This window comes from Pleurodeles waltl, chromosome 12 (genome assembly GCF_031143425.1).
Source record: "Pleurodeles waltl isolate 20211129_DDA chromosome 12, aPleWal1.hap1.20221129, whole genome shotgun sequence".
Classification (NCBI taxonomy): domain Eukaryota; kingdom Metazoa; phylum Chordata; class Amphibia; order Caudata; family Salamandridae; genus Pleurodeles; species Pleurodeles waltl.
Window position 1 is genome coordinate 270,826,225 of NC_090451.1, and position 23,688 is coordinate 270,849,912.

Sequence of the window (23,688 nt, forward strand, 5' to 3'; positions counted from 1 at the left end):
CTAATGCTGATTTCTTTACTTTACAGAAACAAAATGTGAATCCGAAAATCAGTTGCTGTGCCAATGTCTGCTGTGACGCAGTTAGGTGCCATGCCCTGTGGCCCCCTGAAATGGCGGATGCCTGACCTGTGAGGAAGTAATTGCGCTGGCGTTGTGTGCCGTCGCGGTTGGCGGTCGATGACCGCCGCGCAACTTTGCATTGGTTATCATTGGGCCCTATGGGTTCCAGGAGCCAATGGCGATGTACACCGGCAGTGACAGTACGCACCACCGTGGACGTCACCACCATTTTCTACCCATCCACTCACTTGCAACCTGGCCTTCAACGGGAGAGGACCTACACTGCAAGTGCTGCTGTGACCTGTGTCTGGAAGCGACAATGGCTCATGTGTCTGGGGAAAGGGCCCCTGCCTTCACTGCGGAGGAGTTGGAGAAACTGGTGGTACACATTAGTCTACGGTCCTCCAGAAAAACAGGTGAGTATACTGTGAGCATGATGTGTGGGCCATGAATATAGGGAGTGCTGTATGTAAGCCACATGTAGTGGGGGGGCAGAGGCGTCCGGGCCAGAATGCAGCATTTAAGGTGGTCAATGTATGTGCGTCAGGGGATGGGAGGGATCTGGTGGGCCATGAGTGTGATGGTCCGGACGGGTGACTAATTCCCTTTTCTGCTGTCTTTTCCCTGCAGGTCAGCACCCACCAGAAAAAGGGTATTTGGCGTGCCATCGCCAAGGAGGTGCGGACCCTGGGGGTCGTTGACAGGGGGAGCACCCACTGCCGCAAGAGGTAGTAGCACCTGCGCCGCTGGGCAAAGAAGACGGCGGAGGCCCAGCTGGGGCTGACCTCCCAATAAGGAAGTGGTGGCCCGTCGCACCATGACCCCCCCTGATGTTCTGCATCCTGGCGGTGGCCTATCCGAAGTTGGATGGGCGCTTGAAGGCATCACAGCAGCCACAAGGGGGTGAGTACAGAATCTGACTCCTGCTTTGCGTGCGTTAAGAGTTACCTGGGTGGGGGCTATGGGTGCCCCTAGGCCAGGGCAAAGATGGCAGGGTAGGTCCCTCGTTGGGCAGGCTCTGAAGCACACCTACCCCAATAGTGTTAGTGGGCATCTACTACTGGGCAGGGTCCTGTGGGTTTCTGGGGTGCAGCTGATGGCATTAGGCATTGTACCCCATGGGCTGTTGACTATCTTAGTATCTGGTTGGGCATGGGCTAGTGCATAGGGCTGCTCCCTGTGTGTTGTGTACGCCAACGGTAGTGGTGTTGCTGGCATTGACCAAGTGTATCCTCTGTCTCTCCCCCCCTGTTTTTGTTTTGTCACCCTGTCCTTATGTGCATTAGCATCATCTGGCAAAGGAGCAGAGGCACCGGCGATGGAGGAAGTTGCATCCCAAATGGGCCTGGAGGCCGAATCCACCGACGGTGAGGGCACCAGTGGGACGGAGGGCGAGGGGAGCACCACGACGGGGACAGGAGGGGAGAACACAGACAGCGACTCCTCCTCTGATGGAAGCTCCCTGGCGGTGGCGAACACCTCTGTATCCACACCATCAACAGGTACAGCCGCCAGCCCCCCTACCAGCACCTCCCTCCCAGCAGCCCCTCAGCGTGTTTCCTGTACCCGCTCACCCAGGAGGGTGGGCATCTCCTTCACCCCAGGCACCTCAGGCCCTGCCCCCTCAGTGAGTAGGCTATTGACCTCCTGAGATCCCTCACTGTTGGCAGTCAACCATTCTGAATGCCATCCAGGGTGTTGAGAGGCATTTGCAACAAACAAATGCACATCTGGAGGGCATTCACTCTGGCATGGCAGCCCAACAGAGAGCATTTCAGGCTCTGGCCTCAGCACTGATGGCAGCCATTGTCCCTGTGTCTTTCCTCCCCCCCTCCAACTTCCTCTACCCAGTCCCAATCCCCTCAAGCCCAGCCTATCCCAAGCACACCCTCAGACCAGCAACCACCCAAATCAACACACAGAAGTGGCTCAGGCAAACACAAGCACCACACATCATCCCACAGGAACTCACACAAGCACCATACCCATGCAGACACACCAACAGCCACTGCTTCCACTGTGTCCCCCTCCTCCTCCTCGTCCACCTCTCTCCCAGTATCGTCTCCACTCACACCTGCATGCACTACATCCTCATCCACTACCTCCATCACCAGCACGCCCATCACTACTCACCTCTCACTGGCAGTCACCACCCCCACAACTATGCACACGTCCCCTGTGTCCTCTCCCAGTGTGTCTGTGAACCCTCCTCCCAAAGTACACAAACGCAAGCACCCACCCACCCAACAGCCATCCACCTCACAACAGCATCCAGCCCATGCACCTTCACCCAAACTCAGCAGACAGACACCTCCTACAACCACTCCCTCTTCCTCCACTCCCAAACCCTCTCCCTCTTCCCACCCCAGTGTGTCTAAAAAACTTTTCCTGGCAAACATTGACCTGTTCCCTACCCCTCCCCCCGTCATTCCCCTCGGGCCAGAGTGTCCAGAACCCAGGCCAGCACCTCAGCCACCAAGTCACCGTCCACTGTGGAACCTGCAACTCCCAGAGGCTCAAAGGGGGCAACCGTCAGGACAGCCAGTGTGTCACCAACCCCTGCAAAGGACCAAACCATTCCGCCACCTGCCAAGGTGAAGAAGGGGACAGCATGCAGCAAGGGCAAGGAGCTCGATCCACCCAGCAAGGCCTCCTCCAAAATTCCAGCTGACAGAGCCAAGGACACAACAGCATCTGCCACGGTGAGAAGGGGCAGAAAACCAAAGGCAAGGCACTTAAGCCGACCGAGGAGTCAGGTGAAGCCCTGGTGCCCACCAGCAGAACTGCCAACCCCGTCACCTGCACTGCGTGCAGCACCGCCAGCAGCCCTGCCGCAAGCACCGCCACCTGCACTGCCACCTGCACCGCCACCTGCACCGCCACCTGCACTGCCACTGCCACCACAACTGTCAGCAGCAGCATCCCTAGTGGGCAGCCGTCCGAGGCTGCAGGAGAAGGGCTGGAGCCTCTCTCCACCACTGGCAGCACCAGCACCTGCACCACGGCCAGCACTGCCAGATGCCCCACCGCAAGCACCGCCACATGCACCGACAGTAGGACCACTACCAGCACCAGCAGCCCTAGTGGGCGGCCGTCCAAGGCTGCAGGAGACAGGCTGGAGCCTACCACCACTGGCAGCACCCCCACCAGCACCGGCACTACCACCACTTAGCAGGCTTAGGTGCCGCAGGATGGAGTCTAGCCCTGCCTCCATGAACTATCATGCTACCTGTTCCCTGCAAATCTCGTGCCTCAGACACCCAGGTGAGGGAATGTGAACTGGCACACCCCAAGTACTGCATCACTGAGCACCAAGCCCCCTCCAGAATCAGTGGAGATATGCATCCACTCACCCTATCCTTGGAAGGATGAAGCATTCTGGGCACAAAGCCCCCTCCAGAACCACTGGAGATATGCATCCACTCACCCTATCCTTGGCAGGATGAAGCACTCTGGGCACAAAGCCCCCTCCAGAACCACTGGAGATATGCATCCACTCACCCTATCCTTGGCAGGATGAAGCACTCTGGGCACCAAGCCCCCTCCAGAACCAGTGGAAGTTGGCATCCACTTAAGAGACTGTGGCTTTGCACTCTCCAGGAGCAAGCAGTGGGCAAACCACCCACTTGAGAGACTTGAGAGACTGTGGCTTTGCACTCCCCAGGCGCAAGCAGTGGGCAAAGCACCTACTTGAGAGACTGTGGCTTTGCACTCCCCAGGATCAAGCAGTGGGCTAAGCACCCACTTGAGAGACTGTGGCTTTGCACTGCCCAGGACCAAGCAGTGGTCAAAGCACCCACTTGAGAGACTGTGGCTTTGCACTCCCCAGGACCAAGCAGTGGGAAACCCACCCACTACAGAGACTGTGGCTTTGCACTCCCCAGGACATCGCTGTGGGCATGTAGCCCCCTCCAGGAGCAGTGGCGTAGTACCATCTTCCGGCTGAGGTGCCCCCCCTTCCTCATCCCCCTGAGGTGCCTGTGTGTTTTCGACCTGATGCTCCTGCAGTGTTCTCTCCGTATTGAGGCAGAAGTCAAGTGTTGGCTTGGCCCATGATTTTTGGCCCAGTGGCCAGGAACATTTGTGAAGGACAATGTACGGCCTTCTGTACATATTGTATATTTTTGTAAATACTGTTTTTCAAAATCTATAGTATATCTGCCTATTTCTAAAATATCACTGGTTTGACTCAATTCCTTTTGTCCTTGCGTTCTTCCAGGGGTTTACGGGGTGTTTATGTAATGTTGTTGGATCTGTTTGTGTGTATGGTGTTGGGGGCGGGGTGGGAATGTTGCGTGTTGTGTGTGTGTGACACTTTCTTTTTCCTCCCCCCCTCCCCTGTTTACTAGGTGCAGTACTCACCGTCGTCGTCGCTGCCGTCTTTGGTGTTCCTGGTAGATGAGGAGGTAGACCAGCATTGGCAGGACCTGCAGCTCGGGCTCCATGGCGTCCTAGTTCTTCGTTGAGTGTCGACTGGTGAGTGGTTTCCCTTCCAAACACTGTTTCCGCCGTGCTTTTGATGGCGTTGGTACTGCCCCGGAAAAGCTGGCAGATAGGCGGGTTGTAATGGGGTGGGCTGTACATTGTCTTCCGCCTGTCTGTTGGCGGTGACCGCCGCAGAGTTTGTAGCTACCGCCATGGCAGTCGGAGTGTTAAAGTGGCTGTCTGTGTTGATGATTTCCGCGGTGGTCATGATCCCATTTTTTTTACCGCCGGGCTGTTGGCAGTATTACCACCGCTTTAACACCGACCGCCAGGGTTGTAATGAGGGCCTAAGAGTCCCTCACAAAAAAAATATTTAAAGAGTGTTATTTCGCAATGTACAACCAGGAGCAAAGCTCTTGTCTCATTGAATGAAACAAAGTCAACTTAAGGAGCTCTAGGACGCTTTTTAAAACTTTTGTTTACATTTCTGGGAATTAATGCTGTCAAGCAGTAGAATCTCACATCTACACAAGAAAATAGTTAACTTACCAGTACGTGCTTTCAGTAAAGGGTGAAGTGAAACCTCACTGTGAAAGTTACTGAACCAAACTAAGGCTGAAGGGTCTTACACTTCTTACCTTTCACCAATGGTTGTCCCTTGATAAATTGCTTGAAAATGTCAAAGCTATATACTGGTAGCTATCAACCACATATCGAATGTTATCATCAAGCAACCGGGTAAAGGGTTGCCTTTTTTCCATAGCACATAACTTGGTGTATCAATATTAATAACCATGTATTCATTTGACAGTAATGGAGTACAGAATTAATGTTTCTTTTTAATACGACTGATGTTTGATCCATCGTCACCAGGGTGTCTACAAACACAACCTGCCTGTCACCAAAACCTGGGAGAAAGGGACTGTAGCAGAAAAATCTTCTATAAACAAACAGAATAGGAGAGAATCCACAGGGCACTCTTGCTTCAAACAATTTCGGATCAGGATTTGTTCATGCAGTTAGACATTCAAGGACATCTCCACCGTAGCTGACGTTTCTGTAAGCAAAAGTTGAATGCTAAATAGCAACCCATTGGGAATATTCAGTTATTTCAATTTGGCTCAGAGATAAATCCTGTCCACGGAATCAAAGGCTGCCGGAAAATCAATGTATGAACAGAAAAGCACTGCTAACATTAAGGGATTTCTAGGCCATATGCCCCAACAGAAAACAGTGACCAATGGTTTACTGAGCACTGTGGGAACTCAGGTTGCTCAATAGCAATCCTAGAACTTTCCAGAGACCACTCTCTTAATCTTAATAACACCAATTGGCAAACATCTTAGATGCCATATCCATCAAAGAGAGGAGCTGATAGAAGGCTCGGTCACACCTCCAACCCTTATTAAACAAAGGCTTTACTACTGTTCCCTTTCAAGAGGTGGAATTTTGCCATTAATTGTCACCCATCATAAAAGCAGAGGGCGTGGTGCTACATTACATCGACGCCCGCTGGTGGGGTGCGGGCGCACTGAGGTGGCGGCTATGCCTCTGCTGCTGCTGCCGCACCAGGATTGGGAGCCCATCTGGGATTTGGTGGGCTCGACGTCCCGGAACATCTTGTGTTCCTGGGTCGCTGACATGGCCATGCTCGGCCGGGTAGCTCTGTGTAAGCTGCCCACGGAACCGCCCCGCGACCATCCCAAGGGAGACTGGGGTGCAGAGGGCAATGGGGAGTATGGTGGACTTCTGGGATGGTGGCCCCCTCAGGCTGCGATGGTGCTACGGTGGGCCTGGCCGCCCTGCTATTGGTGCTGCCCCAAGCCCGGGCTAGCCGGCCCTATCTGGTGAACTTCAGCTAGGGCCCACTGGACTGATCCGCGAGCCCCCCTCCCCCCCCCCCCCCCCCCCCCCGTGAGAAGGGCGTACTTACATAGGAGGCAGCAACCTGGATGATAATCCTGGCTAGAGGGCAGGAGTGATTGGCATTCTGAGATCTGGAGGACACTTGTGGTGCTTTTTGTGTGGCGCACCCGTGACGGCTGGAGGCCATCCTACACAGGCTCACCACAGGTGGGAGCCCGCAACTATAAGTGCACGAGCAGGTGGCAGCAGTGCTACCGGACGACAGTGTGCAATTGGAATCCCTCCCCATACCAGGAGTTAGTCAATACAGGCCCTCATGACTGCCTGGGAGAGAGAGAGGGTGCAGCAGGGGCTGGCTACATCTGCCAGATCACGACATATAAGCAGACATTGAAGACCCGTATTACAGGCCCGTACTGCGTACTATACGTGGACCCCAAACACTACTTGTGACCTACACTGTATCATGCCCCCTAGATTGGCCGTCTCTGTACCGCTACACAGGGGACTCCTGCGGTGCCCTGCACTTCGTGGGACCGGATGGAACATGCCGCAGACGCTGTCGGCGAACCCCCATCAAAACATGACATCAGTGACAAGCTGGATACGATCCTGGCGAATGGATGCCAGAAACCACGAGGATCTCCCAAGACAGTAAAATTAATGCAGTGGCACTCAACCTGACCCTGCTACATGCGGACCATAGTAATTTGCTACAATATGTGGGCTCGGAGTGAAATAGACGAAGTCTTGCATGTTTCCATTCTTGCCAATGGATTAGGTCTCGCGCAGTAGTGGCCTGGGGGCGTCCCTGAAATGGCAACAACCTACATTTCGCTATTTGGGTGTCCAAGTCTATTCCACTACCACAGACCTCTTGATGGGAATGTCAAACGTGCAGTTTCCTCTACTAAAGCAAAGATGGCTTTCTGGTGCACTTTACCCCTGTCGGTAGCCAGGAGGGTAGCATTGATAAAAATGGTGGTCCTACCTAGACTGTTGTACTTTTGTGTAAACCTGCCTCATTATATACCAGCTGTTTTCTTCAGAGACTTTGACGTGCAGGTGTGAGAATTTATCTGACATGGCTCAAGGTGTAGGGTGGGGCTTGCCAAACTCCACCTCCTCACAGATAGAGGGGGACTGGCTGTCCCCAACTTTGAGCAATATTATTTAGAGGCTCAGATTCAGTGGATCGCCGGGTGGTTTGTGGAAATACATTTGACGGACACTGCTTCATTGTTACCTGGGTGGTCCTTAACTTCTTTGTTACATTTGTTTCACCCTTGCACACACTCGCAAACACCCGACCCCTTGTTACAACGTACGGCGCACCGATGTTTTAGATGCTGCCTCTCCATTATTAAACATGTCCCTTCATATGCCCCGGAATTGCCACTTCTGGGAACACCCAGACCAACGAGACCCACGTCAATATAGGAATTACACACAGGACATGTCGCAGGACTACACCCGACCAGGGATCTATATAGGGATGGCGCTTTAATTCCTTCTGGGGTACTAACCATGGAGAAAAACCTACCCAGAGGCAATTTCTCATGCATAACTCCTTACATGTTACACTAGTACAGCACTGGGGAGACCTCTCTACTGAACCCATGACGCACTTCACAATTCAACATTTACATGTCATGGGGCGGTGTGACGCCTCATAAGCTGGCTTGCTGAGACATAGCGAAGCCACACAGCTCCTTCACTAGCACAATTGCGCCTCCACTGGGACATGGACGCTGCCCACTCCCTATACCAACAGAAAATAGCTGGCGGTGCTTGAGGGCCCTAAACACGTCCTCGTAATGCCTGGTTTAAACTCATGCAGCTATTTATCGTACATAGGGCGTATCTTACTCCGGCCAACATAAATCGCTTCTATGGACTGATGCTGCTTGCCTGCGCTATGATTGGGTGGATGCTGACCTCCTACATATGCTCTGGGCCTCTCCCCAACTACACAACTATTGGCTCCCTATAACAAACACTTTATCAGAGTGCACGGGCGCAAGAACCTTTACAACTAGGATGCATATTTGCTGGAACTATATAGTCGGAAAAAAATGCAAAAGGCGTCCTCTTCCTTTCTGGATCTAGGGTTCATTATGGCCAAACAACTTATAACACGCAGGTGGAAATTGCCCAGTCCTCTGAGCTACCTAGCATGGCACCACTACATGCTCAATTCGACGCAAGCGGAAATCGTGACATTGCATAGGAAGGACAGTCTGGGACTCCGTAAATACCTCATAGTCACACACTGGGACACCCTCCTCATGCAATTTCAGTATGGGCAAGCACATGAAATTGAGGACTCTGGCAACTTGTGGATTTCCATGCCATGCCCCTAATGCACTGCTTCAATAGACTATGACAGACATTCCCTATGCCTACACTCTAGCCTAAGGTGTTTCCTGAAGTGTACTCAATGTGACTGGGAAACATCGTAGGTGCATTCCTGCTTTGCGGTTCATCCGGGGTGCACTGTTTTTGTTTCTGTAGATCAAGGGTCTCTGTGCTCGACTGTGTCATATTTTTCTTAAATTTTATGTTGTTATTTATACAATTCCACGTCTATGCAACCTGTCCACACAACACTGGTGAAATTATTCACTGATTGTTACTCAACGTTCCGCTCTACCTCTCACACGACCATAGAAGTCCTGTCTTACGCCGCAATCTGCACCGGTTAAAACAGTGATATTGTAATTGTGTGATATAACAGATCCATATATGCAATATACCAATAAAGAGATTCAAACAAAATAAATCCAGGAACATTCATAGCAGTCACTCTCAAACATAATGAATAACCATCATTTGTCCTATGGAGTTGTCATGGCTAGAGTTGTCTCCAATATTAATAAAAGCTATTCTTTGAGTGAGCCCCAATCTCCAACCATGTCAACTAGTTTATCAATTTCGATTTGCCGTGGAATAAAAAAGCATATTTTGCCAGTTTTACTTTTCAGAGAAATATTTCTCAGACCACTACTTATACTGAGCTTTTAGCCTACATTCATAGTAGTAGCTGGGGCTTCAGCAGCATAAAGGTTTCCTACCGCTGTCCAGGCATAGGCACTGTAGGTAGTGGTGCTGCAGCATTTGCATTAAAGATGCCTTTAATTGTATTTTCATCTGGTCACATTTGCTGTGCATTCAAAGACAGAGGACAAATGTCAGGCTGTACCTTCAGACAAATTGCTGCTTATTGTTTTCAAGCTGTAGATTGGTGTTTACTTTTCTCTTGATGACTGCAAAGTTACAGGATTTATTAAGGCGAACTGACAGTCTTGCTGGGACACAGGGAGTTTGAAAGGAAACGCTTTAGGAATGAATGCCAGTTTTTTTTTTTACAACACAACATTTAAATACCTATAAACGAACTGTAAAAATATTTCAAAACATAGCAGATAGGACAGCACAAATGAAGCACTTTTTTGCAATTCTAAAGTGTGGTGGAAACAGACATTTTAATAGGACAAAAGTAAATCAAGACATTACTTAATGATGTGCAAATTATAACTATTTGTTGAAACTTGATTTCCACATTATTGTTAGTGTGCTTTAGAGTTTTGTCAATAAAACTGCATGTCCGTGCGAATTTTGTAGTCATTTCAATGGGGAAATGGCTTTCTGTACAGGACAGTGTGCTACCACACCATGTTTTAGTAATATATTTGCAACAGTGGGATCCAAAATGAAACCACTGGCCTTATCAGTCTCCCGCTGAACTGGTGTGGCTCATTTGCTATACTTGATCTTTGTGCGGCAGTTGGATTTCTCACAAACCCTCTGACTTCAGTGATAAAACATTGATTGCAGAGCTATGTGAATGGAACCCTTATTATCACAGGCCCTACACCTACTGTCATGAGACTTACCTTACACTGAAACTGCAAAGGGGAGTTACGCCAAAACGTGGGAAAGAAAAATAGACACCACATTTAAGGAAGCATGTAAGGGAGCACAAGGTTGTCTTGAGGTACTCTTCTCGATATGTTTTAATTACTTAATCAGAGTCCTCATCACGAAATTGGAATACGTCAGTCTCTCGAGCTGCTCCCTCCCTAGCCTGGATACACATAGTATGGCCCACAAAATGGTGAATAATAATGGCACGCGAAAGATTCTCCATTGTGACATATCCTGCGTGTGAACGTCTGGTAACCAGGGAGCTGCAACACTGAACACGAGGACACTCGTTGAGAGGACAAGCGCCCGTAGTTGGGAATAAAGAGGCCAGAAGCTACACGGACTGACCAGACCCCACAGAAGAGGACGTCCACGTTAGGGGGTGGGGCAACGGGACAAAGGTGAGTGAATAAACACAAAGAAAATTAACCTGAAAATCAATTTGCAAACGGAACTGAAAAACAAACTGAGAACTGACAGGAAAATCCACAACTGCCCTACTTGTTAAAATATATCATTTACCTACCACTCCAAACATAGGCGCAGGAGGGAGGTGGGTATGGGGATGATGCAGCAGCCCCAGAAATAACTATGGTAGAGTTCAGTAGGTGAATGAGCAAGAAAGATGCCTTTTTGTGTCTGTTTGCTGAGCGTTCAAAGACAAAGGTCAAATTCCAAGCCAGGTCTGCTGGCAAATTGCTACTTATTTTGCTTAACATAGACGTTGTTTACTTTTCATTCTCTGAATATAAAGTGAGATAATGTTTTTAAAGTGAAATATGTGAAAATCTTGATATAGTACAGGGAGCAAAGGGATGCTGTTTTTGCTATAAAAAATACATTTGAAAAACCTGCAAATGAACTACACAAATATTTCAAAATGTATCAGCAGTTAAGAAAGCACAAATGAATTGTTTTTTCTGTGAATCTGAAGTGTGATGGAAACAAACATTTTTAATAGGATCAAAACAAGTCAAGACACTCCTCAGTGACGTGCAAATGATCATTATTCTCTGAGAACAGATTTCCACAAACTCTCTTTTGTTGACTTTGCAGTTTTACCAGCAAATGTAGCGGTCATTTCAACGGAAAATGTTCTGTCTCTAAACGGCAATGTGCTACCACACACCATGGTTTAGTGATATATTTGCGCCAGTGGGTTCCAAACGTCACAGCTGCCGACCCGATACCACATATTTACCACTCTCCTGCTTGGCGACTTGGGTGATGTAACTTTGATAGCAGCGCCAACGCTGTCAACGTGGTTGGACAGCATGTAATAAGTGTGAATGTTTTCTATTTGCGTGAAGAGTATGTGCCTGTGTACATCGCTGTGATAATCTGACAGTACACAGATTGCATTTTGGCACATAATACAAGCAGCCAAAACCTCGGCCCAGCACCAACGTGATTTCTTGGCCCGGTAAATATTACACCTCCAACGAAGCGACTTCTCACTTCAAAGCAAACATTTAACAGCCAGAGCCAAAAATCGCAAGTCAATGCAAGTCTGGGAGGCGTCCAGCGGGAGACGGTCATGTGACCTCGATTGGCAAACGGATTTGATCCACTTAATTGCAGATAGATCACCTGCCTGGTTCTCACATTCTGGGACTTGCGGATTTCAAAGGCCGTGGTCCCGAGACTGAGACTTTTTCACACAGTATTTATTCCGAAAGTGGATTAAAGATTCCGTCTTGTGTGCCGCCCTCTTCGGCAGCTGTTAGAACTCGTTCACAAAACCTGTCTTCAGTTCTTTTCTTCTCTAGGGAGGACCTTACATGGTCCTATGGCCCCGTCTCAGAATCCATTATTTCGTTTCACTTCTTAAGGAACATTGATTGTTTTCATTTTAAAAAGCAATGTCCTTGTGCTGTTTTCGGTTTACATAATTGGTAATGTCATAAATAGTTATATGAAAAAGCAGTGTACTTAGTTTTATAACTATACATGTACTCGATAGGCAAACCCTACACAATTGTAATTGTAATTGTATTTATATAGCGCTTATGACCCCGTGACAAGGCGTTGAAGCACTTTTTGGCGAATAGTGCGCTATTCCAGAACCCAAAAGTTATATTTGAGGGTAATGAATTCCAGTTTTTGGCTGCTAGAACAGAGAAATATGTACCACCTGTGGTCTTTTTCTTGTATGGTGGGGTTTTGAGGTGCAGTGCTAATCTTGAACAGAGGTTCCTTTGTTGAATGTATGTGGTGATTTTATTCCTGATGAAAGGCATCCTGTTCCATACATTTCTTTGTGGGTGATACAAAGGTGCTTGAAGGTGGATCTTCTGCCAACCGGTAAACAATGTACGGCTCTCAAGGCAGGGGAGATGTGGGCTTGTGGCTTTGCATGTAGGAGTAGTCTGGCAGGAGAGTTCTGTATCCGTTGTAGTCTTTTCATAGTTGGTAAAGAGGATCTGTGGCAGAGGTTATTGGCGTAATCAAGTTTAGGCAGCATAAGAGAGATCGTAGCGTGGACTTTGGGTGGAAATATATATACATAATTTTTCCAATCACCGCATGTGAATATTTTCGTTTTCGAAGCATTCATTTTGAGATGGCTCCATGTCATCCACTGATCAACTGAAGATTTTTGAGTTTCGAATGTCTTTAGGGCTTTCCAGTTTAAGGAGTACTTGTGTGTCATCTGCATAGTTGTAGCATGTGAACTGAAATTCATTGATCTTTGTTGGTAATGACTTAATGTATATGTCGAAAAGCATGGGTGAGATGATAGAGCCTTGCTTTTGTGAAGTACGGTTTGGATGAGAAAGGGGGAGTATGGATGACATTTGTTTGGAAGGTAGGATGTGATCCAGCCGAGATTAGTCCCCTTCATGCCAGCTTCATAGAGTCTTTGGATTAGGGTGTCATTGGCAACTGTGTCAAAGGCAGCTGAGCGGTCCAAGAGAAGTAGTATAGCAACTCTGTTCCGGTCTACTGTGTTTTTAAGGTCATCCCAGATGGGGGTGAGGGCAGATTCTGTGCCTTAACCTGGGCAGAATCCAGTTTGGTAGTCTGGAAGTATGGAGTTGTCTTAAATGAACAGAGACATCTGGGCAAATGCTGCTCTTTCTGTCAGTTTGCCCAGGAATGGGTCATTTGTAATTGGTCTGCAGTTTTTGGGGGCAGCAGGTCCAGGTTTGTTTTCTTTAATGAAGGGCGTAATGCATGACTTTTTTTTAGATCTTCTAGAAAAATCACTACAGTTAAAGAGTTATTGATGATTCTTACAGGTGTGGCAGCAGAGGTAGATAAAAGAATGTTCTTGAAAATTTGTGGTGGACACTAGTCAGAAGTACAGCCGGAAGGCCTGCTTGCTTTGACCAGATCCATACATTCACTTTGTGATATCTGTCTGAAGGAATGCAGAGGCTGGGTTAGCTTACTCTTGGAGGGTTTTTTTTTAGAAGTGGGTTGGTGTTGGTAGATTTCCTTTGTTTTAAATAGGAGTCCAACATGTCCGCTTCAGTTGTATAATGATTTGCCAGTTTGTCCGTGAATTCTTGAGTAATGGGATGAGTTCCTTCTGTGCATTTAGGTTTATGAAATTTGGTGAGAATTTATAGGAATTCTTTATTTGCACATTTAGCAATTTTGAATTCTATCTGAATAGTACCTTTTCTTTTTAGCTTTTTCGATTGTTGATTTGTATATTCTTTTAAATTTGTGTAGGTGAAGTTTGTATTGCTTTCTGTTTGGTTTGAACCAGGTTTGTTGCAGCCTTCTAATTTGTTGTTTTATCTTTTTTTAGCTCTGCATTTCTCTCTTTTGTCCTGTTTTGTTGTTCTTAGTGGTAACAGGAAATCAAAAGCTTCCTGTAGCCTCTCAAAGTTTTTGAACTGAATTCATAGTTTCTAGATCTGTGTTGGGTGTTAGTTGTGTTCCTAAGCATTAACAATTGAGTTTTTTCCATTGTCAATAGGTGGATGCATGTAAGGTGGTCTTGGTGTGTTTTTTTATCTTAGAAAGCTACCAAATGGTGGTCCAATTATGTTACTGGAGTAATTATTTGAAAGGTAACTAGTTATGGATTTGCAAAAAGGAGATCTAGGATGTGTCTAGCGATGTGTGTAGGTTTGTGTACGAGCTGATGTAGGTTCAAAGTGTCTAGGCCAGTGATGATAGTTTTTGGATGGGGCTAATTGGGTTTGTCAAACCAGATGTTTAGGTGACCAAGAATGCACAGGTTGGAGTATAGTGTTAAAAGGTTTGAAACTGCGTCTAGAAACATGTCTGGGTATGTTGCATTGCTAGGTGGAGGTGTGTAAAGGAGGAGGACGTTACAGGCGGAAGTTGGTGTAGGGTTGAATCTGGTGATGAGGGCCTCACAACATTGTATGGGAATGTCATCAGTTTTGGTGAGATTTATTGTTTGCTCGAATATAACGGTTAGTCCACCTCCTCTTTTGCCTATATGATTTTGTGTGATAGTTCAATAGCCTGGAGGAACTGCTTCATGCAACACTGGAGCCATGTCGTCTAACCATGATTCAGTTGTGAAGAGTAAGTCAGGTTGTGTGTCAGTCAGTACGTCGTAGATGAGGTGCTTGTTTTCAGAGAGTGCTTGAACATTTATTAGTAGGCAGTTTAGAGACTGTGGCCCTCATTACAACATTGGCGGTAAATCCCGCTTACCGCCGTGCAGAAGACCGCCAACACACTGCAGCGGCCGCAGAATTCTGCCACAGCTATTACGACCCACAGCTCGAAATCTGCCAAAATCTAGACACCCACACAAGTCCGCCACACCAAAGGTCAGTGATAAACTGGCGATAACAAAACCTCCACCGTCACGCCAACAGGAATATGCCCACACTATCACGACCCATGAATCCACGCGGCGGTCTTTCAACCGCGGTAAACCATTGGCGGTACACACCGCCGTGCTCAAAATACACACATATTCACAAAACACAACCACATTGGACAATCCAAAATACACACACCTGATAGACATACACACACCACTCCCACACACCCAATACAATATAAAACACCCGCCCACATCACCCACAAACCCTTGCTACCAAAAATTTGACGAAGGCCAGAGAGACAGCACAGACAACACCAGCATACAGAGGCACACAACACCATCACACATACACATCCACGCACAAAACCCCACACACCCCTAAACATCACCCCACACATCACAACACACATCACCTCACACATCACCCACACCACCCCATGGCCACCGCAAAGACACCCCAGGTTTTCTGAGGAGGAGCTCAGGGTCATGGTGGAGGAAATCATCCGGGTAGAGCCACAGCTATTCGGATCACAAGTGCAGCACACCGTCATAGCTAGGAAGATGGAGCTATGGTGCAGAATCGTGGACAGGGTCAATGCAGTGGGACAGCACCCAAGAACACAGAATGGCATCAGGAAGAGGTGGAACGACCTACGGAGGAAGGTGCGTTCTGTGGTCTCAAGACACCACATTGTGGTTCAGAGGACTGGCGGCGGACCCCCACCTCCTCCCCCACAACTAACAACATGGGAGGAGCAGGTCTTGGCTATACTGCATCCTGAGGGCCTCACAGGAGTAGCTGGAGGAATGGACTCTGGTAAGTCAAATCTTAACTATTACATCGCCCACCCCACCTGCATACTATCACATACCCCCACCCTCGCCCTCACCCCCATCACTCCAACTCCTCACATATGTCCCACTATCACAAACCACACATCCCAACACCAAGCCCTGCATGCAACAACAAACCATGGACACCCATCACCAAAGCATGTACACTACACATACCCACACAGACCCCTAAACAATTAGCACACAAGGTCCTACACAGGAATGCAAGCACTGGGGTACAGGGTCACCCACCCATTGCACACCATGGCACACACAGATGCAATAATCATGCCTTTACACCCCTGCAGGACCCCTACCCAACGTCACCGGACAGGAGGTTCCAGACATGTCCACTCCACACAGAGAAGAGGCCCACAGTGATGACAGCAGCTCTGTCCAACTGGATCTAGATGACCAGCCCGGCCCATCTGGGACCTCGGGACAGTCGGTTCCCCTCACACTGGCACAAGCCACCACAGAGCCTCCCCCCTCAGGAAATCCAGCACAGCACCCACCCAGCGGGCCCATACCTCTGTCCCCAGGACACGCCAAGCAGCAGTGTGTCCACCACTACAGGGAACCCAGGCTAACCCACAAACCCAAGAAAAGCAGGGACCTGGGGGCAGTGGTAGTGGGCACACAGTTCAGGGGACAGAGGCCCAGGAAAACAGGGGAACTGGGAGGGCTACTGTGCGACAGGGGGAGGACAGGCCCAGGGAACCCACTCTCCACGAGGCCCTCTCCAACATGATGGGAGCCTACCATCATTCCCAGGAGACGATGGCAACAGTACTGGCCAAGTTTCAGGAGACCCAGCGGCTGCAGGAGGAACAGTATTTGGGGTTCAGGGAGGAACTCAAATCCATCAATATCACCCTGGGCACCATTGTAGGGGTGCTGAAGGAACTCGTGAACACCAGGAGGGACACTGTGGCACAACAAGTGGCCCCTGACACTAGCCTGGACGATGAACTGCCCACCACCTCCGCCAGCGCTAGTGGACAGGAGGCACCACCACAGGACCACGACACCAGCACCCCACCCCCTGCAGATGGAGAACCACCATGCAAGCGTTCCCTGAGATCCAGGACAAAGACAGAGAACAATGCCAAGACCCCCGCCAAGAAATGAGACCACCCTGATTGTCATCCTTCTGTCCCACTTTGTCACCCTGTCCATCCTTAAACTGCCCCAGCTCCACCTCCTATGCCGCTTTGGACAATGCACCTGTGAGACTAATAGACTGGACTCTGCCATGGACATTCCTCCACCATCACCCCTGACCATTTTACAACCCCCCACTATTTAGCACTTTGCTTTCACAAATGTGTATTTGCAATAACTTAGGGAAATAGCAATGTCCATTGTATTGTCAACATACCTATGTCACACAGCTCTAGTCCATGAGGAAACATAGCAGAGGTCACACAGTGGGACCCACATCTGTGAAATCGAAAGGGAAAGTGACAAATCAGGGTCCATACACTGGGTGAAAGTGACAGATAGATGAGAGGTAGAACAAGTGTATCAGATGTAGGAGGCAGTAATGTCTTCTTACCTGTGTCTCACTGGAAGTATTGATGAATCACGGTGTTTCTATTGTCTATGTCCTCTTCTTATGCCTCATCTTCTTCACTGTCCACAGGCTCCACAGCTGCCACAACACCTCCTTCAGGACATCCTCCTGCAGAAAAGGCACCTGTCGTCGCAAAGCCAAGTTGTGCAGCATACAGCAGGCCACGATGATCTGGCACACCTTCTTTGGTGAGTAGAATAGGGAACCACCTGTCATATGGAGGCACCTGAACCTGGCCTTCAGGAGGCCGAAGGTCCTCTCTATAACCCTCCTAGTTCGCCCATCTGCCTCATAGTAGCGTTCCTCTGCCCTTGTCCTGAGATTCCTCACTGGGGTCAGTAGCCATGACAGGTTGGGGTAGCCAGAGTCAACTGCAAATGTCGAGGGAGAACTGTTAGACACACACTAACCCTTACGGACAACACCAGACCCAGACAAATATTCACACTGTATAGAGTCCATGTCCTCACCTAATAGCCACACACGGTGCCTCTGGAGTTGCCCCATCGCAGAAGGGATGCTGCTGTTCCTCAGAATGTGAGCGTCATGCACTGAGCCAGGAAACTTGGCATTCACATGGGAGATGTACTGGTCAGCCAAACACACCATCTGCACATTCATAGAATGGTAACTCTTCCGGTTTCTGTACACCTGTTTACTCCTGTGGGGGGACCAATGCCACATGTGTCCCATCAATGGCACCTATGATGTTGGGGATATGTCCCAAAGCATAGAAGTCACCTTTCAATGTGGGCAAATCCTCCACCTGAGGGAAACTATGTAGCTGCGCATGTGTTTCAGCAGGGCAGACAACACTCTGGACAACACGTTGGAGAACATTGGCTGGGACATCCCTGATGCTATGGCCACTGTCGTTTGAAAAGACCCACTTGCCAGGAAATGGAGTACTGACAGGACCTGCAGTAGAGGGGGGATACCTGTGGGATGGCGGATAGCTGACATCAGGTCTGGCGCCAACTGGGCACACAGTTCATGGATTGTGGCACAGTCAAGTCTGTAGGTGACAATTACATGTCGCTCTTCCATTGTCGACAGGTCCACCAGCGGTCTGTCACCGGAGGATGCCGCCATCTCCTCACCTGCCCCAGCGGTAGTGCTCTATGGATGAGAACAGCGAGCAGAGGGTCAGCCAACACTGAGGTACAAAAACACAACTTTATTCCACACATTTGTCAATCCGCTATGTGCCTGTCTTAGTGTGTATGCAAGGCCTAGATATGTGTGACGCATTTAAAATTAATGCCATGTGGCCCCCTGAAATGGCGGCTGCCTGACCTGTAAGGTGGGACAATGGGATATGAGGTAACTGTGCTGGCGCTGTACACCATCGCGGTAGGCGGTCGAAGACCGCGGCGCAATCCTGCATTGGTTAACATTGGACCCTATGGGTCGCAGGAGCCAATGACGATGTACGCCGGCGGTGACGGTACGCACCGCCGCGAACGTGACCGCCATTTTCTCTCCGTTCACTCACTTGATACCTGATCTTCCACAGGAGAGGGCCTACACTGCTAGTGCTGCTGTGACCTCAGTCAGGAAGCGACAATGGCTACAGTGTCTGGGGAAAGGGCCCCTGACTTCACTTCGGAGGAGTTGGAGAAACTAGTGGATGGGGTCCTCCCCCAGTACACGCTACTCTACGGTCCTCCAGACAAACAGGTGAGTACACTGTGAGCATGCTGTATGGGCAATGCCTGTTTGGAGTGGTGTGGATGAGAGATGGGGGGGGGGGATGAGGCGTTCATGAAACGACGGTGAGTGTATGTGCGTCAGGGCAAGGATGGGAACGTGGGCCAATGACAGTGATGGTCCGGACGGTTATATTTTCTCCTTTTCCCCTGTACTATTCCTCTAGGTCAGCACCCACCAGAAGAAGGATATTTGGTGTGCCATCGCCAAGGAAGTCCGGACCCTGGATCTCCACCACAGAGGGAGCACCCACTGCCGTAAAAGATGGGAGGACATTCGCCGCTGGAGCAAGAAGACGGCGGAGGCCCAGCTGGGGATGGCCTCCCAATGTGGAAGGGGTGCCCGTCGCACCATGGCCCCCCTGATGTTCTGGATCCTGGCGGTGGCGTATCCGGAGTTGGATGGGTGCTTGAGGGCATCACAGCAGCCACAAGGGGGTGAGTACAATCTCATTCAGCTGATTCAGCTCGCATGGGAGGTGTCTGGGTGGGCGAGGTGGGCAGTGGGTTACCCTAGGCCACGGTGAGTTTTGCAGGCAAGGGCCCTTTGTGAGGCAGGCTCAGTGGCACCCCATCTCCACCAGTGGTAAGAGCCATCTACCACTAGTCAGGCTCCTGTGACTTCCATGTGTGCACTAATCGGGCATAGGCCTTGTACCCCATGGCCCTGTGATTAATTAGGGAACTCTAAGTGCATGGCGTAGTGCAGAGGGCTGCTGTGTCTGTAGTGTCCGCCAAAGGTAGCGGTATTGCATGCACTGAACATGTCTTTCTACTTTCTTTCCCCCCCTTTTTGTGGTCTCCATGTTCTTGTGTGCATTAGCATCATCAGGCGGAGGAGCTGTGCCACGGGAGCAGGAGGGAGCTGCATCCGACATGGCCCTGGAGGGTGAGACTACGGACTCGGAATTCACCAGTGGGACAGAGGACGAGGGGAGCTCCACGGCGGGGACAGGAGCTGAGACCAGCGACACTGACTCCTCCTCTGATGGGAGCTCCCTTGCAATGACGGGACTGTGATGCTATGAATTGTGTTTGACCAATGACTTTGTGTTTCACCACTGCGCATATTAGTTCACCAGTAGCAAATTATGGCGGTCATTCTGACCCTGGCGGTCAAAGACCGCCAGGGCGGAGGACCGCGGGAGCACCGCCGACAGGCCGGCGGTGCTCCAATGGGGATTCCGACCGCGGCGGTAAAGCCGCGGTCGGACCGGCAACACTGGCGGTCTCCCGCCAGTGTACCGCCGCCCCATTGAATCCTCCAAGGCGGCGCAGCTTGCTGCGCCGCCGAGGGGATTCCGACCCCCCCCTACCGCCATCCAGATCCCGGCGGTCCGACCGCCGGGAACCGGATGGCGGTAGGGGGGGTCGCTGGGGCCCCTGGGGGCCCCTGCAGTGCCCATGCCACTGGCATGGGCATTGCAGGGGCCCCCGTAAGAGGGCCCCTACAAGTATTTCACTGTCTGCTTGGCAGACAGTGAAATACGCGACGGGTGCAACTGCACCCGTCGCACAGCTTCCACTCCGCCGGCTCGATTCCGAGCCGGCTTCATCGTGGAAGCCTCTTTCCCGCTGGGCTGGCGGGCGGCCTGAAGGCGGCCGCCCGCCAGCCCAGCGGGAATGTCAGAATTACCGCCGCGGTCTTTCGACCGCGGAACGGTAACCTGACGGCGGGACTTTGGCGGGCGGCCTCCGCTGCCCGCCAAGGTCAGAATGAGGGCCTATATGTTTTGTTCAGTTTAGCTGCCTATTGGCTTTAACATGGAGGTAGCCATTACATTCTGTATTCAGTTTAGCCGCCTATTGGCTTTGACATGGCATTAGCCATTACATTTTGTATTCAGTTCAGCTGCCTAGTGGCTTTGACATGGCATTAGACATTACATTCTGCATTCAGTTTAGCTGCCTATTGGCTTTGACATGACATTAGCCATTACATTCTGTATTCAGCTTAGCTGCCTATTGGCTTTGACATGACATTAGACATTACATTTGATATTTAGGTTAGCTGCCTATTGGCTTTAGCGTGGGGTTAGACATTGCAGTTGAGACATTGTAGATAAGCTCTGTTTTTCCAAGCTGTGTTTTTCCACAAGATGGACCAAGCTGTTTTCTTCACACCAGACCTTAGCTGATAAGAGCACGTAGATTTTGTGTTTACCTCGCAATCCAGTCTCAGAATGGGGAGCTCAGGAGAATTGGCCCCTCTCCAAGGTTCTTTGGCTCTCACACTGTTTGCTTTTAATGATGACTCTGGGCTACAGTGAGTTAGATTTGAATCTGCTTGACTTCAGACTGGAACTAGATGTCAGTTGCCCGTCTCCCGTTTGGGTAGAGAATCTCTTTCTCGCAGTTGACCAGAGTCATCAACTTGCAGACCCTAAAAAGATGAAGCTGAGTATAGGCCCTACTGCCTTGCCCATACGGTGATGAATTTGACTTTTATGCTTTGCTTTGAAGTTATGCTATAAATGTCTTCAGCTATATTTGCTGTGTACATTGCAACTAAGAAGTACTTTGATGTATTTTGCTTTCATTGCTGCGACTACTTTTGAAGGTGTGCTTCCAATCTACTAATTTCATCTCTCAGGAACTTGTGGGTGGGGGAGAATTAATAACAATAAATGTCTTCTTTAAACTCAGAAGTGCATTCCAGAGAGGTTCTGTAAGGTCGGATATGAGATAAGAGGGAAAGCAGAACATTATGGCTTAGTCGTCAGTTTTCAGAGTCGGGAAATTAGAGATTTCTTAGTACACTATTTAAAATTGTAATTGTTTTTTGTTGTTTAGAGAATTACAGAAGCACGGCAGACCATGTTTGAAAATGCATGTGAAGTGAAATGGCCTGATGGTGCTGTGAGAAACATGTTTTCTTTCTGTGATAAAGCATATTTAGAAAATGTGCCTTTTGAAAGCAATGATGTTCCTTTTGTTCTTGAAAGAAAGGTTTGGATGCTTGTATCTGCTTACAGAAAAATGCAGGAGAGATGTAGGCAGTTAGAACATGAAAATAAGAATTTACGTGAGCAAATTAGCCAGAACACATTAATGCAAGATAATGCTGAAATCTATAAAACTGCTGTTTTAGAAGAATCTAGCTTTTCCCATTCCAGTAATGAGGGGGTTAAGACAGCTGTGAGCCAGTCTGAGCCTCGTGTGTACCGGGCATAAAACAAAACACCCCTCAGTTTTTGGCAGTTGAAGTGCATTCCTTAACTGATAATACTGATAACACAGCTCAGAATGTTATTTACAGACCGTCACAAAATGTGCAGTTACTGGCACAAGTAAAACAAAAGATTTTAGAGTTTCTTACTGTTTGCACTAAGCAAGAGACACCAAGTTTCATTTGCTTGTTTGATTTTTGGAAACAGTATAGCCCTCATCTGAGTGAAATCTTAACACTTCGGTATAAAGTCACTAGGAAAAAATATAAGCAGCTGCGCGCTTGTAATTTGGCAAATGAAATAATTCAGACTTTAGGTTTCTGCGCAGTGCAAGAGGGAAACACTAATTTACATGTAAATCAGGAACAGGGGAAGAAAAGAGTGGCCCTGCAAGACAGGGCTAGAGTCACTGCAGCCCTACATGAACAGGTGTCACAAGCCTCTTTTCAGGATGTGGAGAGGGTGCAGGGAGTACCACATGTAAAAGAGTCACCAGTGAAACTGAGTGCACCATTTGAATTCGTGTCCCCTGAGGATAAAAAGCATGTTTGTTTGACTAATGATTCATTGACTGAAAAGCTGTTGTCTAGCACAGGAGAAGAAACAGTGTTGTACAATGTGTGTCAGACTTTAAAGCAAGAGCTGCTTGAGATGTGTCATTTTTACACTGATTCTTGGTTCACTGCCAATGGTTTAGCCGTTTGGTTTTCCACATGGCTTGTACATAACTGGTTCAATTCCCTTGCAGATGTTAATGAGAAAAATTCAGAGTCTGCAGTGTCCATCCAGAATTCTGACCTAGTGGGGATGGCTAAGTGGGTGCACCAGAAATATGGACAGCTGGGAGAAAAAGCCACTTACAGGTGGGCAGAGATGAGAGAGATGCACATTCCCCTAGATTTGATAAAAACTGTGCAGCACGCACAAGAGCAATCTGTCTCATAAATAGTCAAAGATCAATTGGAGAGAGGAAAGTTACCAGGACAGATATGGCAAATTGATCAGGTTTTAGGGGGAATGATTGCTGCAGATTACCAAGGAGAAATCAAAACTATGCTGATACCTAGAAAAGAATCTGATTCATTCATTCAAACTGGAGACAGCATGGCCCAACTTGTCAAAAGTGCAGTGAATGGAGGTTTGGTAAAGAAGGAGTCTGCCCCAGCCCTTCTGACAGTGCAAGGAAAGGGAAGCTGTGGTGCAGCAGATAAAAACCTCAGTGCTGAGGTGTGGGTTGAATCCCCAAGTGACCCTCCAAAACCTGCAGAAATCATAACAAAGGGCCCCAGAAGCATCCTGCTGTTTATAAAACAGGGAAAGGAAGAGGAAGGGCACATTTCAGATGACAAATGTTATTTG